The following is a 22,208-nucleotide window of genomic DNA, read 5'->3' as shown; positions in this document are numbered from 1 at the left end:
CTCAGACTGCGAGAGGGCCAAGTGCCCCGGGTGATAAGAAAATGGAACATTGATACAATGATGATTTGCAAGGAAAAACCTTAACACTCTTGAGAAAACCGTGTCCCAGTTCTAATTAGCCCACCACAAATCCCACATGATTGCCCTGTGATTAAACCTGGGCCTTCACAGTGACAAGCCGGAGACTATGACAGGCTGAATGTGATCCTTACTTCATATGAAACTCGGATTGGTGAATCTGAGGTTCTCACAGCAGTGGTTCTGAATTTTTTTTTTTTTGTGAAGTAACGCCGTGTAGTCCGTTAAAATTTAACCGACATTTCGGAGGAATATGTCTCCCTATATATGGAGTCTTAAAAATAAATTAAACAAGAAATCAGCATGCAGAATATAGGAAGACTCTTACTCAGAAACGTCGGTTGATTGCTAACCGATTACACGACATTGTATTCCAGAAGATAGAGCTATCAAATTTTATCAATTTTTCTAAAAAATTATCATCGTACAAATATGACTGCCAAAATGTAGGCCCAGCTGAGGTCTGTACCCTTTTAAAGAAAATGTTTCTACTTTTCTGCATTTAAGGAGATGCAAAGGGTATAAATAGTCCCATGTGGTATATGCAGTGTGCCTGGCTTAGCAACAGTGAGATTCTATCTGCTATAAAACATCTGAGAGCCGGGATGGCTCAGTCGGTGTAGCGACGGGGTACGGGTTGGACGTCCTAGTTCGATTCCCGGCAGGTATAAGAGATTTTCACCACTGCGTCCAGACCGGCTCTGGGGGCCACCAAGCCTCCTACACAAGGGTATCGGGGGCTCTTTCGCCGGAGGTTAAGCGACCGGGGCGTGAAGCTGACCTCTCACTTGCATTTAATGCCGAGGTGAAAAATAGTAGGTGTATACTTCCACTCCCCCATATATCTTGATGGCATAGTGCGTAATTAATTATAAGGTCAACTTTATATTTCCTTCCTCTTATAATATATTAGTATCTCAAGAAATGAATTTCAACACCAGTGAAATATGTAAAATAGTGTCATGTGGACTGTAGACGGGGTTTGGACTGGTGAATAGTTTTATTGGCCACTTACAGGTCGTAACTACAAATAAGTATAACACTGTTGATATTTCCGCACTTTACATTTTACTAGAGCACATAGTATAGTGTTCTTAGTCTGTTACTAGAAGTTTCCTGGTAACGGCTCCAACAATGGTTATTCCTCTGCCTCCAGGCTCAAATCCATTTTTCAGAGACTCTCATACAAAACTGACTTCCAACTGACAACTTGTCCCTTGCTTATAATATCTCGCCATGGACTGCATAAAAAACAGCTATTTTTGCGTTCGTGTGTGTTGTTGCGGGAACGTGTTTACCGAGCAGTTGCCCAAAAATTGCCCTGATATATCCGTCCACTTCGCAGTCGTTGCATAGCAACGGCTCTACACGCTACAATAACAAAAAATATGTTTGAAAAATATAAACTCTCATATTATTCACGGTGAAAGAAATAATAACCATAAAATTATAGGGTTTACAAAAAATGTATCTTTCCTAATATTACAAATACACGTATAATGTTTCTGGACAATATCCACCGTCCTGTCCTTATCTAAAATACCTTCCTTTTTGTTAAAAAACATTTCAGATACTGGATTGTGTCTCCGTCTATCTGAAGACGGAGACACAATCCAGTCTTCGAAACGTTGTTTTTAAATAAAGACGGACGGTGTTTTAGACAGAAACAGGACGACGGATAATGTCCAGAAACATTATATTTTTGCAGCAATGTACCATCGGCACAGACTTTTAGATCTTATTCACAAATTTCCACTTCTGTTACAACCAATCCTAGATCAGAACACAGCTCAGTAGGTCTTAAAAATATGTGGTATATTTAGGCAGGGAATTTTTCATTCTTGTATTTATTCTTGGTTTAGTGCAGGAAACTTTTTAGAGATCAAGTTATATAAAGTAAAATCAGCAGTGAATATGAATTAGAAAGGAGTTGAACGAAGGCGGTTTTGCCCTACTTCGTGGTACTATCCTAGCATTACCCACTCGACCGCGAAGTTAGGATGCATAAAGAATAGAATTCCCATAAACTATCCACAAATTGACATTACATTCGTATAAATTGTTATAAGAAAGCTCTCAACTGTCCACTTGTAAGTTAAAAGCGAAGGTGATAAAGAGTCCAATAATTTTACAGAGCTAACACTAACACCAAGTTTTAATTACCTACCCTTAAACTGGATACTTGGAAGAGATAACCACGGAAAGCATGTTCTTTCTGTAAGGCAGAGATATAGTTGTCTCTGTGCTTAGTTTAGCACCACTGCACGGAGATGCATGGGGCGTGGATGTATAGTTTCTGGCGTTTTGACCTCTGCACTAGATGATGCTGAGTAGTCAGCTTCACAGCCTGGCCACTTCACCCTCGAAGACAGAACCCCCGTTTCCCATTGGATAGGAGGCTGAACGGGCCCAAGATTTGGTCTGGACGCTAGGTAGAAGAGAAGAACTCTTGATTCTATCTGCCATCGAACTCCGATCCCCCGGTTATTCAGCCTGTAGTCGTAATACCTCTATCGCCTGAGCTATGTACCTTTTAGCACGTTCAGGTACAGGTGGACACCAACGTACGAAGGTACTGTGTTTTTTGCAATGTGTTTTTAGGTTGAATGTTCATAAGTTGAATTTATTTTTATTTTAATAAGATATGTTGTTAAATTTGTCAATATTAATTTATTAAAATGTTTGTAAACGCGAGATTCTGTGTTTATTAAATGAATTGGGAATCACAATTCATTAGTCCTTGCAACTTTCGTAAACTCAAACTGTTCGTTTCTTGAAATTTCGTACGTAGAAGTTTGCTTGTAAAAGATATTTTTTTTTCGGCTATCTTATTAAAATACGAGTATAAGATTTTCAAATCTCGGGGAGAATTATAGAACTTTTCATAATTTTCAGGAATGTGCTCTAAGTGCTGCAGGTCACAGTAACCGAGAATGTACTGTCTTCGCTCGCTCGGAAGCCGTGATCGTGGGTTCGAATCCCACACAAGGGAATTGATGTTTGGTGTGTGTTTGTTTGCGCGCGCGCGTTTTTCTATGTTTGTGTACAGGTAGAGGCCTTGCGACGAACTGATCACTCGCCCAAGGAGTCCTACGGAATGTCTAAGATCTAGTAAACCGAAGTGAAACGGGTAGTTTCATGGAGGTAGGCCAAGGCCCAAATTTGGGCCGCAGCGCCAAAGGAAAAAAAAAAAGATTTTCAGTGCTACCATTGAAATAGTAATTAAGGGCATTAGAAACCCATTTCCTCATATTTTGTTACTGGGGATAAATTAATAATTTTTAAATATCGGTGGGAAGCCAGCGACTGTCCACTTGAACCATGGCGCGGCCAAAACTGCAGGCGACAGGTATCGATCCTCATGCCTCTCACACTGTAAGCGAGAGCTCTGCCATTGAGCTACGCCCCCGTGTGAATGTTTTGTAAGTAAAAGTGAAAAGATAAAGTTGTCCTGTGCTTAATATAACACCACGCCATGAAGACGTATGGTGGAGTGGAGTATATCTCCATCATTCTTAACCTCGGCACTGGATGGAGATGATTTGGCATCTTCACGCCTCTGCCCCACTACCTCCGGTGAAAGAGCTCCGTTTGTAGACAGTTCAGGAGTGTTACGTTTTTTCCGTGGACGCTAGTGCCCTCTTTAGCCATTTCTTAAAGGATGACCAACTTATTGGCCAGTTATGACATGTTCCTTGTTTCCGAACAGAGGACAACTGTCTTGCCTCACGCTCAGTTTGAGTGACCGTGTGACTTCAGCACGAGAGACAAGTCTGTAGTTTTTGGATCGCAAATTTGTCTTTTGACATATATAGCTGTCACAGGTTGTTTTCGGAAGTATGTAATTGAACCCTAAACTAAAGAATGTAATTGCTTCCACATGCGGAGTCCGAATTCTGTGTCTGAGAACGACTTCCTTCTTAGAATCGTTACATGATTGGCTTATGCTAATTGCATAATGACTTAGGATAGTTAAACTCGGCCAATTGGAGACGGAATTCTTGTCTCGGGGGATGAAGCGACGCTCCAGCGAGATACTTGTCTTCAAAGACTTCTGAGTCGGACGTATTTCGGCTACATTCCACATGCTTATCTAAATTAATACTAACACCGATCTAGTAATATTAAAAATTTGATAATAATATTAGAAACGAACATTATGTATTGCATACGCGGATGAATTTTTCAAGCACACGCCGATTATTAGTAAACAATTTATCAACAGGAGAAAGTGATGTCGACTGTCTTTCAATTTTCCTTTCGTGATTGCACAAGTTATCGGCCTTACACGAACCTGGGGTGGGTTAAATATTCTATCGCAACCTGAAAATCAATTAAGGAGGGAAGGACGGTAGTATTGTCCATTGGATAAGAGGCTGGGTAGGACCCACAGCCGGTCTGGACGATGTGGAGAAGATAAATAATCTTGCGCCTGCCAAGAGGGATACTCGGCCGTACAGCAAGTAGTTCGCTGCTATACCGACTGAGCTTTCCCAGGCCACAACCTGTTCTTAAAAAATCCTTTCCGATTTATGATTCACCGACCATTCTGGCATCTGTCGCTATATCATCTGAGATATCGTCTTAAATGTTATCACCAGAATAGGACCTAATCCAGGATTTTCTTTCTCAGGAACTTTTGAAATACTTATTTGGAATTTTAGAATTTGAGAAGGTAATTAAATTTTGCAGCCGATCACAGTGGCCTCGCGGTCTAAATTATGAGCTCTCTTAGCCGGTTTGGAAGCTGGAGTCATGGGTTCTAATCCCACTCGAGGCATGAATATCTGTGTGCGTCTCTTCTATGCCTATGTTCTCCTAAGAGGCCAGGACCCAACAAAGGGCTGCAGAGCCATTTATAAGTGAGTGAATGAATAAAATAGTAAAGGTATCTCTGTACCAGGCCGTGGAGGCCCATAGGTTTGTGAGACGTTGAGGCTCTCACATTTTTTAGACAATCGGGTCTCAGATGGTGATGTCAGCCTTATGCGCCGGCTGGCCTTTACTCCCAGGAAGATTCCTGATACTCATTTCTCTTAGAGGCTGAGTCGAACCCAGGGCCATAGTGCGGCTCGAAGAATTAGGTCAATTAAAAAATCTAATAGCCTCATCGGGAATTGAATCCGCGACCTTCTGCTTTGTAGCATAATGCCTCAACCAACTATGCTACTGCGTGCCCGTCAATAAGTGAAGAATGAATGAACTTTGCAGCTGACACAGAATTTTTCGTAGAAAGTTCGGGTGGAAACTGTTCACTTGTAATGAAATTTACTCAGAAAGATATAATTTTTTTATTCATTTCTTCCTTTCTTCCTTTTTTCCTTCCTTCACATGCAAACCTGGACATTCAGTTACTGGTTAATAACTGGCCAAATAGATTTCAATTGTTAACATGAACAGAGGTCCTTCTCTGCCCCACTTCTTCACAGACCGGTTGTAGGGCCTTCGAAACGTGTATCTAAAGACAACCGACGGATGTTTACTCGAGGTGAGGGCAGAAAGTGACTGGCCACTCACTTCCTTCTGTACTTTGTTCCGAATGTCTGCGGATTACACGTAAACAAAACATTGGCGACAGATGACAGCATGTTCACTTCTTTTTCGCTTACGGGCCGGGGTACACGGGCGCGGTACACACGATGCGTCTCTTCATTACTACATCAGTATGTTGAGGCACACTGGAGATTTTGGAATACTCGATGCCTTGTGAACTGCGCTTGTAACTAGCCCTGCCTTCTCCCCCCCCCCGTCTTTTTTATGTTCTCCGTAGACATTCGAAATGAAATATAGTGTTAAAGTCTAGATTCTAAAGTCTAGGATTTGAGCTTTTCACGGCGGTGATTATGAAGATTACCGTCATTTACGATATAACGACATGTGTCCTTTGAAAGTCAACTGACGTTTCGGAGTAATATATCGCCTCCATCTTCAGGGTCTAAAAATAACCCGAGAAAGTAACAAGCGTGAAAGCAAACGCTGCTTGCCACCTGCTTTGACGCTTGTTTCTTGCGCGAATTGTTCTTCGACCATGAAGATGGAGGCGATATATTACTCCGAAACGTCTATTAAGTTCCAACGGACTACACGGCGTTATATCCCAGGATACAGTTCTCTTTATTTATGTATGTTGTTTTCTATTATTACTCGTTTTAACATGAGCAAAACCCTTGTATTGTAGGCAGTTCTTAAATTTTCCACATTAATAAACTGAAATATACGCGCCAGCCGCCCTTTACCTCCAAATATATTCCAAGAATATTCCTGGTACTCATTTCTGTTAGAGGATGAGTCGACCCCAGGGCCATAGTGCGGCTGGAATGATTAGTTCAATTGAAAAAATCCACCTCATCGGAACTTGAACCGGCGACCTTCCGGCTTGTAGCATAGTGCCCCAACTAATTACGCTACCGCGTGCCCCCGTTAATACTTAGTAGACATGAAACTTTTGTTTCCAGGTAAAAGTAAACGTAAAAAGTAAAGCTGTTACTATGATTAATGAAACTTCGCAAAATGAAGTCACGTGACTCCACATTCCTAACCTCTGCACTGGATGGAGGTGAATGGTCAACTTCATGCTACGGGGAGTTTATTCCCGCTGGAAAGGCCCCCGTACCGATTGAATGGAAGGCTTGGTGGTCACAGAATTTGTCTGGAATTGGTGGTGAAGAGAACAGTTCTTGTCCCTGAAGAGAATCATGTGCAGACTGTCCGGTACATGACCTCACAGTACATCCAGTTACAGAAGTTTCGGAAATTTCTATAGAATCGTGAAGAAGGCACATAATTTATCAAAGCCATTAGTCTATTTAATAGGTAAGTATATACAGTTTAGCACACAAAACAATTTAATTATAAATTCTGTATTTCAGCATCTCGTTGCACATCTTTAATTAAGCGTCTATGTAGCAAGACCGTCAATAATGCAACAACCATTAAAATGAAGAAAGCAGTCTTCTGGGATTTGGCACCGTGTATATGTGGTGTTAACCGACGTTTCGGAGGAACGTATCGCCTCGCAGACTGCTTTTACCGGTTCTCACGGTCTCTTCGCTTGCGGATTTCTTATATTTTTTTCCTTCTACCCTGAAGATGGAGGCGATACGTTCCTCCGAAACGTCGGTTAACACCACATATACACGGTGCCAAATCCCAGAAGACTGCTTTCTTCATAGTCACCGCCGTGAAAGCCTCAAATCTTACAACCATTAAAATATTCACCATTTAACACTAACACAACATATTTCGGCCACGGATGGCCATATTGGGGTGTTTCAATGCGTCAAAACTGCTACTGATTATTGTGTAACGAAGGTACGTGAACACGAGTCTCTGATATTACTTAACGAAAGCTGAGACAGCCTACATTCGGACGTTCAGTCAAGCTACTGAAAGAACATGTAGTGACGAAGCAGCTTATTTTGAATATGTCATGATTAAGCTTATATACTCGTACAACATTGATTATTGTGTAGCGACGATATAGTAAAGTGAGTCTATGATACTAGTTAACGAGAGTAGATAGTTAGTTAATTAGTTATTTGGAGAGGGTGGGTTTCCCCATGCACTTAGACCTGTATTGGTCCATTGTGCTTCCCTCTATGATATTCTACCAGTCTCTATATCCTACCGGTACTGGTGCTTACCATCAGTCCCGCCCAGCCAGCGAGACCGGTTCGACTAGCTGAGAGGTATCTATAATGCTTCCCCCATCTACCAGAAGTATTAGAGACTGCTGTTGGGCGGGAAACGTCCGTAATTTGGCTCAGTGACCTCCTTAGGAGATATGAGGTTCTTTTACGTGCCGTAAAGCTACGACACGGGACCCACGGCTTAAAGTCCCTCCCGGAGGACTTGTTCCCTGAATTTTTCCGCCCTTAAAAATTCGACGATCTCCGCCGGGTATTTGAACGCGCGTACTACGAGTCATGAGGTGGGAACGTTACCTCTAGACTAAGGAGGCCGCTAACGAGAGTAGATAAGTGTCTTCATTCAGAAAATAAATAGAGCTAACACATAAACTTACGTTACCAGCTTTACTCACATCTGTGAAAAGTAAACTGCACAGGCATTACAGCGTTCTGGGAACCAGATTTATGACGTGCAGTGACGTTATAATGTGCAGTAAGATATTAAAAGAAGCTAATGCATGAAGGCTTTATTACCAAATTTATTCATAACTGCGAATGATCCAGAGTGTAGTAAGAATTTTATCCGCTAGAGTGCACTGTAATACACAGAAGAACTGATGCTCGTGTACTGATGCTACTAAGTCGCCAGCACTGTTGGCTAACAGAAATGGTGAAGCTCGATACACTTCATGGATACAAAAATAAATTTTAGAAATAAACTGAACGTCTGTGTATCAAGTCCGTCAATAATGCAACAACCATTAAAATATTCACCATTTAACACTAACACAACATGTTTCGGCCACAGATGGCCATCCTCATGTGTTTCAGTGCGTCCAAAATGCTACATTACTTTGATGTGCGCTAAAATTGCGCGGTGCAGTCCACTTAAAATAAGTGTATTAGTGTTACATACAACGTCGGTTAATTAACGACTATCTGTTTGGAACGGGCTCGGTCATCATGCGTTACTTATTTACAAAGCTATCCCTGTAACAGCCGTGGAGACCCAAAGGGTTGTGAGACGTCGAGGTTCCCAAATTTTCTAGATGATCGGCTTACAGATGGCAGTGAAGTTGTCAGCCTTACGCGCTGACCTTCCTTTGCGATCCCGTAAGATTCCTGGTGCTCATTTCTGTTAGAGGATGAGTCCACTCCAGGGCCATAGTGGGGCTGGAAAGATTAGATCAACTGAAAAACAAAATGACCTCGTCGGGAATCGAACCCGTTACATTCCGGCTGTAGCATAGTGCCTCAATATGTGTGTATGTCAGAGAGAGACACACGCCTTCTGCTCAACCTTCGCACACAGCTGACGTGATCATATAAAATACTTTTCTTTTGCAATATGCTTCGACCTTTCGGCAAACTTCAAATTATACCGCAATCATTCTTTGCGAAATATCGGACGTTTCTATATATTGGCCAACATCTCAGAGCTTATCCACAACATATACATAACACTAAAATTTCATCATCATCATCCTCGTAATTATTGGCACAAGAGCGCTTTTCGAACCATAACCTCCCTTAGAAAATTCTACCAAATATGTCATACGGTTTTAACTTCTTTGGATTTCGCAATAATATTTTCTTTTTTACAGAGCAAGGTTGTCAGTCTTGAGTCCAGCCTCCAAACTAGAAGACCAGGTCTCTGCATTTATGTCCCCCAGGAAGAGGGTGACCCAGTTATAAGCCCAGACACTGGGTTTCCTTTTCCTAGCCTGAAGTCTACGATTCGCAAGGCTACGGTTGAAGCATTCTAACCCGCGTCCCCACAAAAAAATTAAAATTTACTGTGATCAAATTTCTATATGAAATGTAATGTGGCTGAACCTATTGCATGTTGTACTATCTCGAGTTCGCTGTTACAATTTCTTTTATGAAAATTTGTCATTAAACTTATTTTAGTATACAGTTTGAAGTCAATATTATTACGGTAAAGGCGCTGTGCAGTCCATTGCAGAATGTTGCACTGCGCTCACTTCACTAACGTTCTGATGTAAGTAAGCGGGCTTTCTTTAAATAGGTTTTTCCTGATGTTTTTTCAGTGTGCATGGTTGTCCGTTGATTGTCATTGTTATTGGATACGTGATTTGCAATTAATTCTGCAACATCTGCTAAAGTATTCTATCTCAAATTCATTCAGTTTTTGATAGAAGTATATAAAAATCAAATCTTAGGCTGGGGCCACACAAGCCCACGAATTACGTCCGTTGCAACGAACGTACTTTATGACGGACGTTGCTGAGGACACCACACAGTTGCAGAATGCGGTGCGTAGTTTTTTGTCTGCAATGGAGTCAGAAGAAAGCGCAGCATTCGCCTCTCTTGTCTGTTTCTACAACAGACGCGTTTTGTGCGCTCGTGTTGCCCCAGCCTTAATGTTAAGGTTAGTTTAAATTAAAATATTAGTATATTATTAATATTGCCATGTGTATGTGTGTTTGTGTGTGTGTGACTATGCCACTTCTACACCAGAATGTCACTATTTAGGAGTGTCTGTAGACGGAGTTTGGATTGATGGATATATTTATTTACCTTTTACAGGTCATTACTACATATATCTTTAATAATATCGCTGATCTTCACAATTTACAAATCACTTGCACACGCTAAGTCTTCTCAGTCTTCACTAGCCGTAGCCTGGCAACGGATTTTAACACAGTAATCATAAGAGTCTCAATGTAACTACAGCACACATAAAATCTCCTCTTCAGATCCGGACTTTCAAATCTCTCTCTCTCAACTAACAACTAAATGGGTCATCCAAACTGTCTTCCTTATAACCACTTTACACGGATCGAGTATAAAACACCGTTTCAAACAGTAAATTTATTGTTGTGTGCGTATTCGTTGCCGCGGGAACGTCTTTATCGATCCGTTGCCCGTAAACGGTTTGCTTAACATTGTTGTTTATCTGCCTATTGCATAACAACGGCTGTACACGCTACATTTGTCATGTTATTTATTTCAAGGTCTTTGCCTAGCAACGGATCTATACGTCACAATGTATAATTACTACGTGTGGCTTGAATAAAATGTATGTACAACATTCATTGTTGTACAAAGACGGTGAAACATAGGGCCAGTGAATGTGTGATAAGAACAGTGCAACATGACACTAAAATAGCCGTTTATCTCTTTATCTAATTAACCCTGTCTACTAAAGTCCTTCTTCAGAAGCTTGTAGTCGTTCAGCTGGCTAAATATCTCACATTGCATGTAACGCGAATGCTCATTACTGCGTTAAGAAAAATCTGGTATAGACAACATCTCGTGTCAGTTGAAATTACTTAACAGGCTCACGTCCTGTTTCTGTTTTATTAATTTCGTACAATTATCCAGAACTCTGTCCCGCCATGTCTGTCTTCAGTTTTATCAGTATCCAACGTATGAGAAGAAGAGGAGACCTGCAAAAAATTAAATTGAGAAATATGAATATACGGTCGCGCTAAGTGAGACGGGTTTATCATACAGAGACTGATAAACGTTCATATTTCTCTAACTGGCTAAGTAACTAACTAGCCAAATCAATGGAACATAGTCATTCTTGAGAAGCTAATAGTAGCTCAGCTACTATGGAAATGAACCGCTTTTCATGGATCCCGAATGTTCATGACCGTGTTGACAAGAGACCGTCCTTGTCCCTATGTCGAACTTATTAAATAACTTACACTGTAAAGTAGAAATGAGTACCAGGAATTAATTAAATAATTTTCTTGGGGACAAAAGCTCGGCCGGCGCGTAGGGCTTACAACCTTACCGCCATCTGTGAGCCGATTGTCTACACAATGTGGGACCCTCAACGTCTCACAACCCTATGGGCCTTCACGGCCTGTTACAGGGATAGCTTTACTTTTTTACTTTTACTTTTACACTGTAGAGTAAATACAAACGTATATATCAGACGTAAAATTTACAGAATGTAAAGACATGCATATTTCTTGGGACCTGCAAGATGCTAGGAGAATAAATCCTAACATTAAAATGATTTTGAAGGAAAGGTGAGGAGGATAATAAAATGGATTTTAGAGAGATAGGATGGGGTGGTATGGACTGGATTCATCTGGCTCAGAATAGGGGCCCAGTGGAGGTTTCCTGCGAACACGGTAATGAAATTTAGGGTTCCATTAACTGCTGGGAAAAACTTAGATTACTGAGCAACTGGTCGACTTCCCAAGAAGAGCTCAGCTCCATGGAGTTAAAGGAACAGGGTCTGAGAGTGCATTCAAGTCTGCTGGATGAGGATAGGATCCAGTGTTGCCTCTCCAAGCTTCTGTTAACGCCCCGTGGAGTCTGTGTTGAAAGAAGTATCACATTATGCTCGTATGGGTTTTAACATAAATCCCAATTTCTTTAATAAATTTTAGTACGATTACCAAAGCGTGTATTTTTTCACGCTGTATATTTTATGTCCCATCGAAACGAAGTTCTGAAAATAGACTTTTATAGTATTACATCGTCATAATGCAATTTTAATATTCTTGTTTTGAAATGCTCAATTTAAAAAACATAAAAAGTTAAAGAAAATATGCAGCTATCCATGTAACAGGCCGTGGAGGCCCATAAGGTTGTGGGACGTCGAGGCTCCCATATTTTCTCTACAAAATCGCCTCAAAGATAGTGATAAGATTGTCAGCCTTACGCGCCAGCCGCCCTTTACCTCCCAGGAAGATTCCTGATACTCAATTCTGTTAGAGGCTCAGTCGACCCCAGGGCCATGATGCAGCTGGAAGGATTAGGTAAATTGAAAAATCCAGTAACCTCATCGGGAATCGAACCTGCGACCTCCCTGCTTGTAGCATAGTGCCTCAACTAACTACGCTACATAACATAAACTGAGTTTCAGAAATGAGTTTCGGCTCAAAGCGTTTTTACGAAATTGCCACTTTATGCACATGCAAAAGAATGAATTTAAATATTATTTCGTTGCAGCAAAGTACTGTTTCCTTACCCGTTAGAGCGTCTTGCTTCTGTTTGCAATGCCAGCCTACTCCGTGGTTAAAATATTGATCGATTGAGATGGTGTACTGCACCCTGCAACTCACCTTCCGACCCGTATAAAGTCAAACTGTAAGGGCAGAATGCGGGTATTTTTAATCGCTCCACAAAACAAAACCATTGCAACCAGCAAAAAATAAAAAAATTGAAACTTAAAAGTTACGGCAGCTGTAAAATGGCGCTGATAATTTATCATTTATATATACTTCAGAGAAAGGACTGTTATTCGTTCAGTAATTTTTAATATAAACTGAACTAAGATAATTAAATTGTCTGTTTAATAAGAAAGTCAGGAGCCGGGTTAGCTCAATTGGTATAGCGACAGGCTGGACGGCCAGGGTTCGATTTCCGACATGGTAAGTGATTTTTCTCTTCTCCACAGCGTCCATACTAGCTCTGCAGCCCGCCCAGCCCACACAATGGATACTGGGGGCTCTTTATTTGGAAGTAAAGCTGCCGGGGCGTGAAGCTGACTACTCACATCCATCTAGTACCGAGGTCAAGATTTGCTCTATAAAACCTGGTCTTGGTTGCATAATGAATGACAGGACGAAGAAACAGAAGAAGCGAAGAAAGACAGGACGAAAGGAAAAAAATCACTGGTCCAGTGATTGAGGCTAGCTCTTTCTAACGGACCCAACAGAATAGGTGTTTTCCTTCACCTGAGGACGGAAACAGATCCAGTTTCCGAAACGTCGTGTTTTTATTAGTTATCTTAAAAACAAGGACGATGGATAAAGTCCAAAAACCCAATATATCAGTATGTATGTATGTACTTGTGCGTCCGTTCTGTTCTCATGCAGACCATGGTATACAAAATTATAAGTATCATGAAAATAACTCAATATTCATGTTTTTGACAAATGAGTAGCCGTTCTAGGTACACCTCTTTTGTGGTTTAAGTCACATCAGCTAACCCCGCCATACTTGGCCCCAAACCCGGTTGCGACAGAAGGAGGAGGAGGAGGAGGAGGAGGAGTAATAACCTCGTAGAAGAACCAGGTGTTGGCTGGCTTCTGCTGGTAGCACCCTCTAAGTGCCCTTCTCTAGGGTTACAGATCTTACTGCCTTGCAAGAGTGGTGTGGGGTCACTAAATACTGCAGGAGTTAACCCTGGCAAAAATCTTGGTCCCCCAAGTTGGGGGTTAATGCGGTGGGCCGGCTCCCCACCCATCGCAAAAACTTACAAATGCTAAAAGACTTATGGACACAGAAAACTGACGGAAACACAGGAATAGGCCGACACCTCAAGTCGGTCGAGAACCCTAAAAGAAAAAACAACTTCTTTTTGGGTTGAGAAGAACAGAAAAATCCCTTCTATAATATAAAAAGAAGGTAAAGCTATCTCTGTGAGACCATGAAGATCCATACGGTTGTGAGACGTTGANTAGGATTGTGAGACGCCGAGGCTCCCACATTTCCTATAAAATCTGTTCACAGATGGCGGTGAGGTTGTCAGCTCTAGGCGCCTGCCGCTCTTTCCCCCGCCCCAGGAAGATTCCTGGTACTCATTTCTATTAGAGGCTGAGTCGACCCCGGGGTCATAGTGCGGATTGAGGGATTAAATCAATTGAAAAATTCAATGACTTCATAAAGAATCGAACCCGCGACTTTTCGGTTTGTAACTACGCTACTGCGTGCTCCCTCCTTTAATAATGATGATAATAATAATAATAATAATAATAATAATAACAACAAATAGCTACAGTGTATGATGTCAAATTGTAGGATGATAGATAAATAATAAATTGAAAAGGATTTGGCAGGAAGAGGTAAAATATTAGTGGAAATGTTATCCCGGCATTTGTGTGGGGACTGAAGGAAAACACAAAAATCTGAATTAAGATTAGCTCCATGTCCCAGTTGAGATTCGAACCGCGCCTCCCGACTACCAGTCAAGAACTTCACCGTTATACCAACCTGTTTGGTGTTTAGAAATCGTAAAAGCCTCTTTTTTCTAATGTTCCCTCTCCCTGTTGCTCTGCCTTGTCTGTGTGTGTGTGTGTGTGTGTGTGGTGCTGGAGGCTTGCTCCTCTTAGTGTCTGAAAGGCTCAGTGAACTGCGTACTTGATATACGTTTACATATTTACATTTACGCACTGGTCCAATAAGGTAAATATGAACACTGTCGCTTAAAAAGAAGACGTGGAAGGTTAAAAATATCAGTTATCAAAGAGTGGCCATAACATTTGATTCTGTCTATTTAATCTATCTATTTTTTTATTGCTACTGGGGTTGGACTATTATTTTTTATTGCTAGTGGGGTGGGACTAAGTCCCTTGTACTGCGGCCACTTCTGGCCTATTGTACCAGCACCAGATGATAGGTGAGGGTGATTGTGGAGGAATTGATGGAATGAAGATTGGCAGGGGAAACCGAAGTACTCGGAGAAAACCTGCCTCAGCGCCACTTTATCCACCACAAATCCCACTTGTCCAGACCCCGGGATCGAACCCCGGCCGCAGCGGTGGAAAGCCAGCGACTAACTGCTTGAGCTATGGCGCTGCTATCTATCTGTCTATCTTTGTTCCTGTTACGCTTCGTTTCACTTCAGTTTCGTGATACTAGAGAGTCGGTAGGATTCCTAGAACGGGGGATCAGCCGATCGCAAGGCCACTACCTAACACAGGAAACATCCATGCCTTGAGTGGGATTCGAACCCACTATCCCAGCGTTCGATTGGGTGAAATCTGTTCATGCCTCAGACCGTGCGGCCTTACAAACTAACGTTAATAGAAGATTCCATGGAACTGATGAGAACCATGAAATCTCATTAAGGCCATTCTCGGAAGGAGAAGTGGATTTGTGAGTAATCGCCACAACAGAAAGACCTATAGATGCACAAGTTGCTCCAGGATTCCGAAAGTGGCCACCTAGTTTTGAATTGGCTGTAAGTAACTTCACAGAGAAGCTGAGATAGACGAGAATTTCTCATCTTTTATGGAACCCACATGTACTTTACCCTGTCAACAAGGGCCCGCTACTACACCCTATTATCAGCCATGTGGATCCAATTCACACCCTGACATCTCATTCTTTCAGACCCATTTTAATATTATCTGCTCATTTGGGGGGGGGTTGTGTTATCAGAAGCTACAGGATCTCATGTGAGTGATGAATTAGGAAGGACTTTGAAGGAAGTGATCGTATCCTAATTAGAGTATTATCCTGGAATTTACTTGTAGGTAAAGCTATCTCTGTTGTAACAAGCCGTGAAGGCCCATAGGGTTGTGAGACGTCGAGGCTCCCACATTTTTTGGACAATCGGCTCAAAGATGGCATTAAGTTTGTCAGCCTTACGCGCCGTCCGCCCTTAACCCCCCTGGAAGTTTCCTGGTACTCATTTATATTAGAGACTGAGTCGACCCCAGGACCATAGTGCAGCTGGAAGGATTAGGTAAATTGAAAGAATCCACCTCATCGGGACTCGAACCCGGGACCTTCCGGCTTGTAGCATAGTGCCTCAACCAACTACGCTATTGCATGCCCAAATTTACCTGGGGGAACTGAGGTAAACCGCAAGAAACTTCGATCAAGATAACAGATCCCCCCACCGGGATTTGAACCGAGAGCCTACTTAATACTGCTAGTGTCAGTTTGCTCGGCAAAGACAAAGTGCTTTATTTCATGTGAAGATTATTATGATTATCGACGGTCGTGCCATAGCTCGGACAGCCAGTTGCCCCTTTCTCGAAGCGGAGGCTGAAATTTAATCCCAGGGTAGCCCATGTGGGATTTGTGACGGACAGGGCACTTCCTTCGGACGCAGTTATCCACTGTCGACTACGCTAACGAGACTGCTTAATCCTCAGTTAGTGACGTAGACAGCTACGTCATCATTAGAAAGTTACCATATTCTATTTTGTATCAGTCGATATCTTCATGGCATAGTGCTTAAATAATTAAGCACACGGAATTTTACCTTTACATACTTCAATATTCATAAGCCGGTGGGAAATTCAAACATATTTACGCACGATTCTTCTTCGAAAAGCTTGCTTACACAAGGTGTGACGTATCCTGGGTTCGTAGAGCAGACGAACTTTACCAAATCTTAAACCGCTCCCATAACTAAGTTGACATTTACATGCATATATAACCTTCGAGTCCCGCCAGGGGCAAGTATTTTATCTCGGTCATGTTGTCCAGATTGACTCTGGGGCCCTCTCGGTCTCGTATCCTGTAGGTAACGGGGTTCTTTCTCAGGGGTAAAGCGGCCGAGGTGTGAAGCTGACCACTCCCTTCCAATTAGTTCCGAAGTCAAGAAAACATGCATCTATAGAACCACTCCCCCATACGTCTTCATGACCAGTGAAAATGTTACCTTTGGAGCCGGGATAGCGGAGTCGGTATAGCGACTGGCTACAGATTGGACGACCGAGAGGTTGGAGTTCGAGTCCCTGTAAGGTCTAGAATTTTCTCTCCTCCACGTCGTCCATACCGGCTCTTGAGGCCCAACCAACCTCATATCCAAGGATTAAGGCGGCCGGGGCGGAAAACTCACCTCCATCTAGTGCCGAAGTCAAGAAAACATGGATCTATACAGCCACTCCCCCATACGCCTTCATGGTCAATGAAAACTTCACCTTTGGATCCGGGATAACTCAGTCGGTATAGCGACTGGCTACGGGTTGGACGACCGAGGGGTTGGAGTTCGAGTCCCTGTAAGGTCTAGAATTTTCTCTCCTCCATGTCGTCCATACCTGCTCTTGGGGCCCAACCAGCCTCCTATCCAATGGTACCGCGAATTGTTTTCACGGATTAAGGCGGCCGGGGCAGACCACTCACCTGCATCTAGTGCAGGATCTATATACTCGCTCCACTACACATCTTCACATGGCGTAGTGTCTAATGAATTAACAGCAGGGACAACTTTACCCTTTTACATAAACATCTACAGCTTTGTAGGATTTTAGGTTTTCGCAGTAATGGTTATGAAGAGTACTATCTTCTGGGATATAATGTCCTGCAGTCCGTTGAAATCCAACCGACGTTTCGGTGGAAAATGCTTGGTATCTTGCTTGGCTTACAGAGGCGACATATTCCTCCGAAAGGTCAGTTGACTTTTAGCGGACTACAAGGCGTTATATCCCACAAGATAGGAATATTCATTCATTCCTCTGGCGGAATTTGAAGCAGAGACCGAATGCTTTGCACTTCTCAGAAGCCATGCGCCACAGCTGTAATGCTACACACGCCCTTCTTCTTCTAAAGAATGCATCGCCCACCCTGAACACATTAGTTCGGACTTTACGAGTTTAGAGTTATCTTTGACAAGTGAAGCTCTTGGGGGAAGACATGGGGGGGTCAGTGTATAGTCACATTCGAAACTTACCATGTCACTGCATGAGTGAAAGGGTAGGAGGGGGGGGAGAGGAAACTAACATGGGACGTCGTTTGATTTCAAGGCAAACAGGAATTTTATCGTTGCGATGTGAATGTATTTAATAATTATAAGGAAGGGGCAAGGAATTGTTGCGTGTCGAACAGGCAAAACCAGCGTACAGTTCCTTACAGTTTGTAGTGCTATTTCCGCTTATTTTCCCCTTCGCTAATGCATCAGAATGCACATCTTTATTGCCTAATGCTGAAAATCGTATTGCAGAATCTCTGGCTGAGTTTGTTCTTTCGGTTTCTGTATTCTAAAACTGAATTCCATTGCTCGTATCCTAAGAAGTTCGTAGTATGGATAATCATTCCTCTCTCAAATGACGTGGTGTCATTATATCCAATGACAGTTATTTCTTCTCTTTGTTCTGATATTACCAGTTCAATGCTAAAAGCAACTTGCGTCGTGCCTGATCAGTTCAAATTGAATTATATATATATATATATATCNCCCACTTGACCAGACCCGCCGCGTTGGGAAACCAGCGACTAACCGCTTGAGCTATGGCGCAGCCTGTATATATATATAATGTATAGTGTTCTATATATTTAATTAATTAAGCACCGCGCCATGAAGACGTATTGGGGAGGAGAGATATAGTTCCACCATTCTTGACATCTTGCCTAGATGGAGGCGAGTGGTCAGCTTCACGGCCCGGCCACTTTACCCTCGAAGAAAGAGCCCCCGTTACCCATTGGGAAGGAGGCTCGGTGGGCCCCAGAGCCGGCCTGGACTCTGTTGANGGGAGAGACGACGGGCGGCCCCCGAGCCCGCCCTGACCCTTTTTAAAAAAAAAAAAAAAAAAAAAAATCTCCTGATCCTGTTGATAATCGACTCCGGCGGTCGAAAGCTTAGTTATACCGACTGAGCTACCGCAGTTCATGTTTGTATATGCATGCATGTGCCTATGTGTGTGGTGTGTGTACAATGATTTTTCAGCAGGTATGTATACCGGTGATCTCGTCATTAGTTAAAAAAAGTTGCACATCTGCTGGTGCATTGTATGTGTTGACTTGACCTTGAGACTAGAGCCAAGTGGAAGAGTACCGGAAAACATATTTTTAGGGTAAAAGTGTTATATATGTAGCTGCTAAGCTGCACGCTGGACGGCCGAAACGTCGCGCTTCCATTCCTGGAAGGCAAGAAATATTTCGCTTCTCGAAAGCCTTCAGACCGGCTCTGGGGGCCTACCCCGCATCTCATCCAATCTGTATCAGGGGCTGTATCCCCTAACGTAAAGTAGCAGGGTCGCGAAAGTGACCACTCACCTCGATCTAGTGGGGAAGGCAAAGTTGTTCCTGTGGTTAAATAATTAAGCGCTACGCCATGAAGGCGTATGGGGTAGTGGTTGCATAGATCCACATTTTCTTGACCTTGGCACTAGCTGGAGCGGAGTGGTCAGCTTCACGCCACGGCCGCTTTACCCCGGGAAAGAGCCCCCGGTGCCCACTGGATAGGAGGCGTGTGGACCCGAGCCGTTCTGGACGACGCGGAGAAGATAGAATTCTTGACTTTACCGTGACTCGAACTCCGGTTCCTCTTTTATCCAGCCCGTAGCCAGTCGCTATACTGACTGCGGTATCCCGGCTCCCCCCGGTTGGTGTTGGGTTCGTAGTTAAATATATGTACAGAGAGAGAGAGAGAGTGTGTGAGCGTGTGTGTGAGTGTGTGTGTGTGTGTGTGTGTGTGTGCAATTCTTCCAAGTTTGGTCCGGAGTTTCTGCACACTATCGACACCGATCCTTTATTTGCCGTCTTTCTTCATCGCTCTTTATCTGTACACGACATTTTTATATCTCCTGTTTGATATTTGATATCTTTGTTCCCTTTTTTCCTTCATTCACCGCCCCCCTCAGACATCAGGTTAAATCTGCACATAATACACCAACTTTATTCTCAGTAGCCTGTAAAGTGACATGCCTGTACTGTTATCCCAGTACGCCGTTCTCACGTCTGCTTTCATATCACTACGTTCCCATTCCAGCCTGTCTGTGGGAACTCAAGACTATCAAGCCCGAACGATATGATTCCGATCAATAGTGTTTCTCAGTTTTCCGAAGATGCAGCCATAACGTTCAATATCGTATCACAGCAAAACAGTACGGCGTTTCTTACAGTTTCGATGAATGGGTAGGGGATAGGCATAAAATGATATGTCCCACCTGCAAAGGCAATGAGAATCCATACCGAGACTATATTCTCTGTCGTTTACCTACATAGCAAGAATATCTAGTCGCTATTTCCTCTCATTTAAACACGTAATCCCATATTAAAACATCCTGAAATGAGGACAGATTAGCGATTTGTGGTTTCCATGATTTCCCCATGCGTATAACGCAGATCAGAGCTAGAATGTGTAACTGTAAAATACACAACTTTCACTGATCCGACAAGTTATGTGTGTTCGAAATATGGGTATTTTTGTAGTCGGGGTTGATGGCCAAGCCTAACCCTTTTGGCTCTTACGACACTAATATTGCCGTTCACACTTGGTTTCTTTCTACGTACGTATCTGCATGTTGTATGTGAGTTGGTAAGGGGTCAAGCACCCCACGCCGTAGTCTAGCTGCCCTAGCCACTATACACGTGGAGCCCTCTTCTCTAGCAGTACTGGCCCCCGCCCCTTTTATGCCTCAAGGCCGCGTTTCTGTGGCGGTACCAAGTTACGTCTATTTCTTGTCCTCCACAGCAGCGGTTGATACATCCCTCACTCCTTTTATACACCATAACTCCATGGATCTGAGCCCTACTTGTGAAGTCGCCAGTTGTGCAGTTACTCGAGAACTTCCAAACAATTTATGGAATTCGAAGGTTCATTACCGTGTTCACAAGAGCCCTAAACTGGATCCTATCCTGAGCCAGCTCAATCCAGTCCATACCACCCAATCCTATTTCTATAAGATCCATTTTAATATTATCAACCAACCCACATCTTCCTAGTGGTCTCTTTCCTTCAGGCTTTCCCACCAGTATTCTATATGCATTCCTCTTCTCTCCATTCGTACTACATGCCCTGCCCATCTCGTCCTCCTTGATTTGAACATTCTAATTATATTTGGCGAAGAGTACAAATTATGAAGTTCCTCCTTTTTTACGCTGCAGTGGAAATATTATCCACATTCGAAGTCTTGTCCCTCTTTGCTTGTGCTCATTTCTGCTCATATTTGGTTTCTACGTTCTTAGGAAAGAAGGCAACAGTGTTGTAAGGGATTTTCTTTTTCAGAAATATTGCTATGTTTTCGGTTCGTAGCAGGTCAAAATGTACATATTTTTAATATAATGTAGATGACAGCATTAGATGTAAAATGAATCAGTGTATAAACATAAAAACTCGGGTTGGAATTACTTTTGTATATTTTTAAGCATCAGACTACATTCNTGGGGGTTCGTAGGATTACTTTTTTTAATATTGGAGATTGGTTCAGTATTTGTTCCAAGATGAATCAATGTACAGGATAAAATTATACAATTCGCGTATTTTTATATGTCAGATTTTAACATTTGAAAATTCAACTTACGAAACAATGAAGCAACAATCGGACGACAATCGAAAATCCCTCTTCAACCCGCCACAATTTCCGTTTCGAATGTTGCGAACGTGAATCCTCCGGGTTTTAGCTACAACCAGCGGATACTTGCTGACATGGCGTCTTGAAGCGCTGTGAAATATTTCGATCCTTGTACAGGATTTCATCCCTCGTCGATGCCAAGGCTGCAAACATGCACAGGTAATAGTATGTAAAATAGAATTGTTCGAAAAATATATAATTTGTGAGTTTAAGAGAGCAAATGTTACGTGTCATTATATATTATTGATTATATACGAGATTTTATAGGATTGAAAATACGCAGTAGGGTCGACGACTCCTTTTTACCCCGAAAGAAAATCAATATTATTCGGAAAATTTCAGTTGCCAGCGCAAGCTTATTATTGCAATATTTTGAACGGATTGTTTACCTTGCAACATTGGAAGAGGGAGTGTTCTGAATTTACTGCAAATGTAAATCTGAACGAGTATGTCTTTCCCGTTATATCATCTAGGCCAGGGGGAAAAGGGTTGCGTAAAAGGTTGTCCGAAGGAGGGGAGGGTGGGGTAAGGAGCTTATGAT

At 42.5% G+C, this 22,208-nt stretch overlaps 1 protein-coding gene and 1 long non-coding RNA gene across 6 annotated transcripts in view; one reads left to right on the top strand and one right to left on the bottom strand.

Moving 5' to 3' along the window:
- LOC111874573 (protein tramtrack, alpha isoform) overlaps positions 1–22,208 on the top strand; it is a 128,840-nt gene that overhangs the window by 41,862 nt on the left and 64,770 nt on the right. For 3 of the 5 annotated variants that reach the window (XM_023870181.2, XM_033755510.1, XM_033755509.1), the window contains exon 1: positions 21,741–21,826. The exons of the other annotated variants lie outside the window; for them this stretch is intronic. The gene's annotated coding sequence lies outside the window, so the exon portion shown is untranslated. Of the gene's footprint in view, positions 1–21,740; positions 21,827–22,208 lie in introns of those variants that run through there. 5 annotated transcript variants of the gene reach the window in all.
- On the bottom strand, positions 10,230–22,146 carry LOC111874574. Its single transcript, XR_002844583.2, has 4 exons — positions 22,057–22,146; positions 21,617–21,810; positions 12,664–12,780; positions 10,230–11,119 (listed from the first exon to the last, which is right to left on the bottom strand). It is a non-coding gene; the product is annotated as an uncharacterized LOC111874574 (long non-coding RNA).

This window comes from Cryptotermes secundus, unplaced genomic scaffold (assembly GCF_002891405.2).
Source record: "Cryptotermes secundus unplaced genomic scaffold, Csec_1.0 scaffold1009, whole genome shotgun sequence".
In the NCBI taxonomy this organism is placed as follows: domain Eukaryota; kingdom Metazoa; phylum Arthropoda; class Insecta; order Blattodea; family Kalotermitidae; genus Cryptotermes; species Cryptotermes secundus.
Note: the sequence above shows the minus strand (reverse complement) of the source record. Positions and strands in the feature narration are given on the sequence as shown.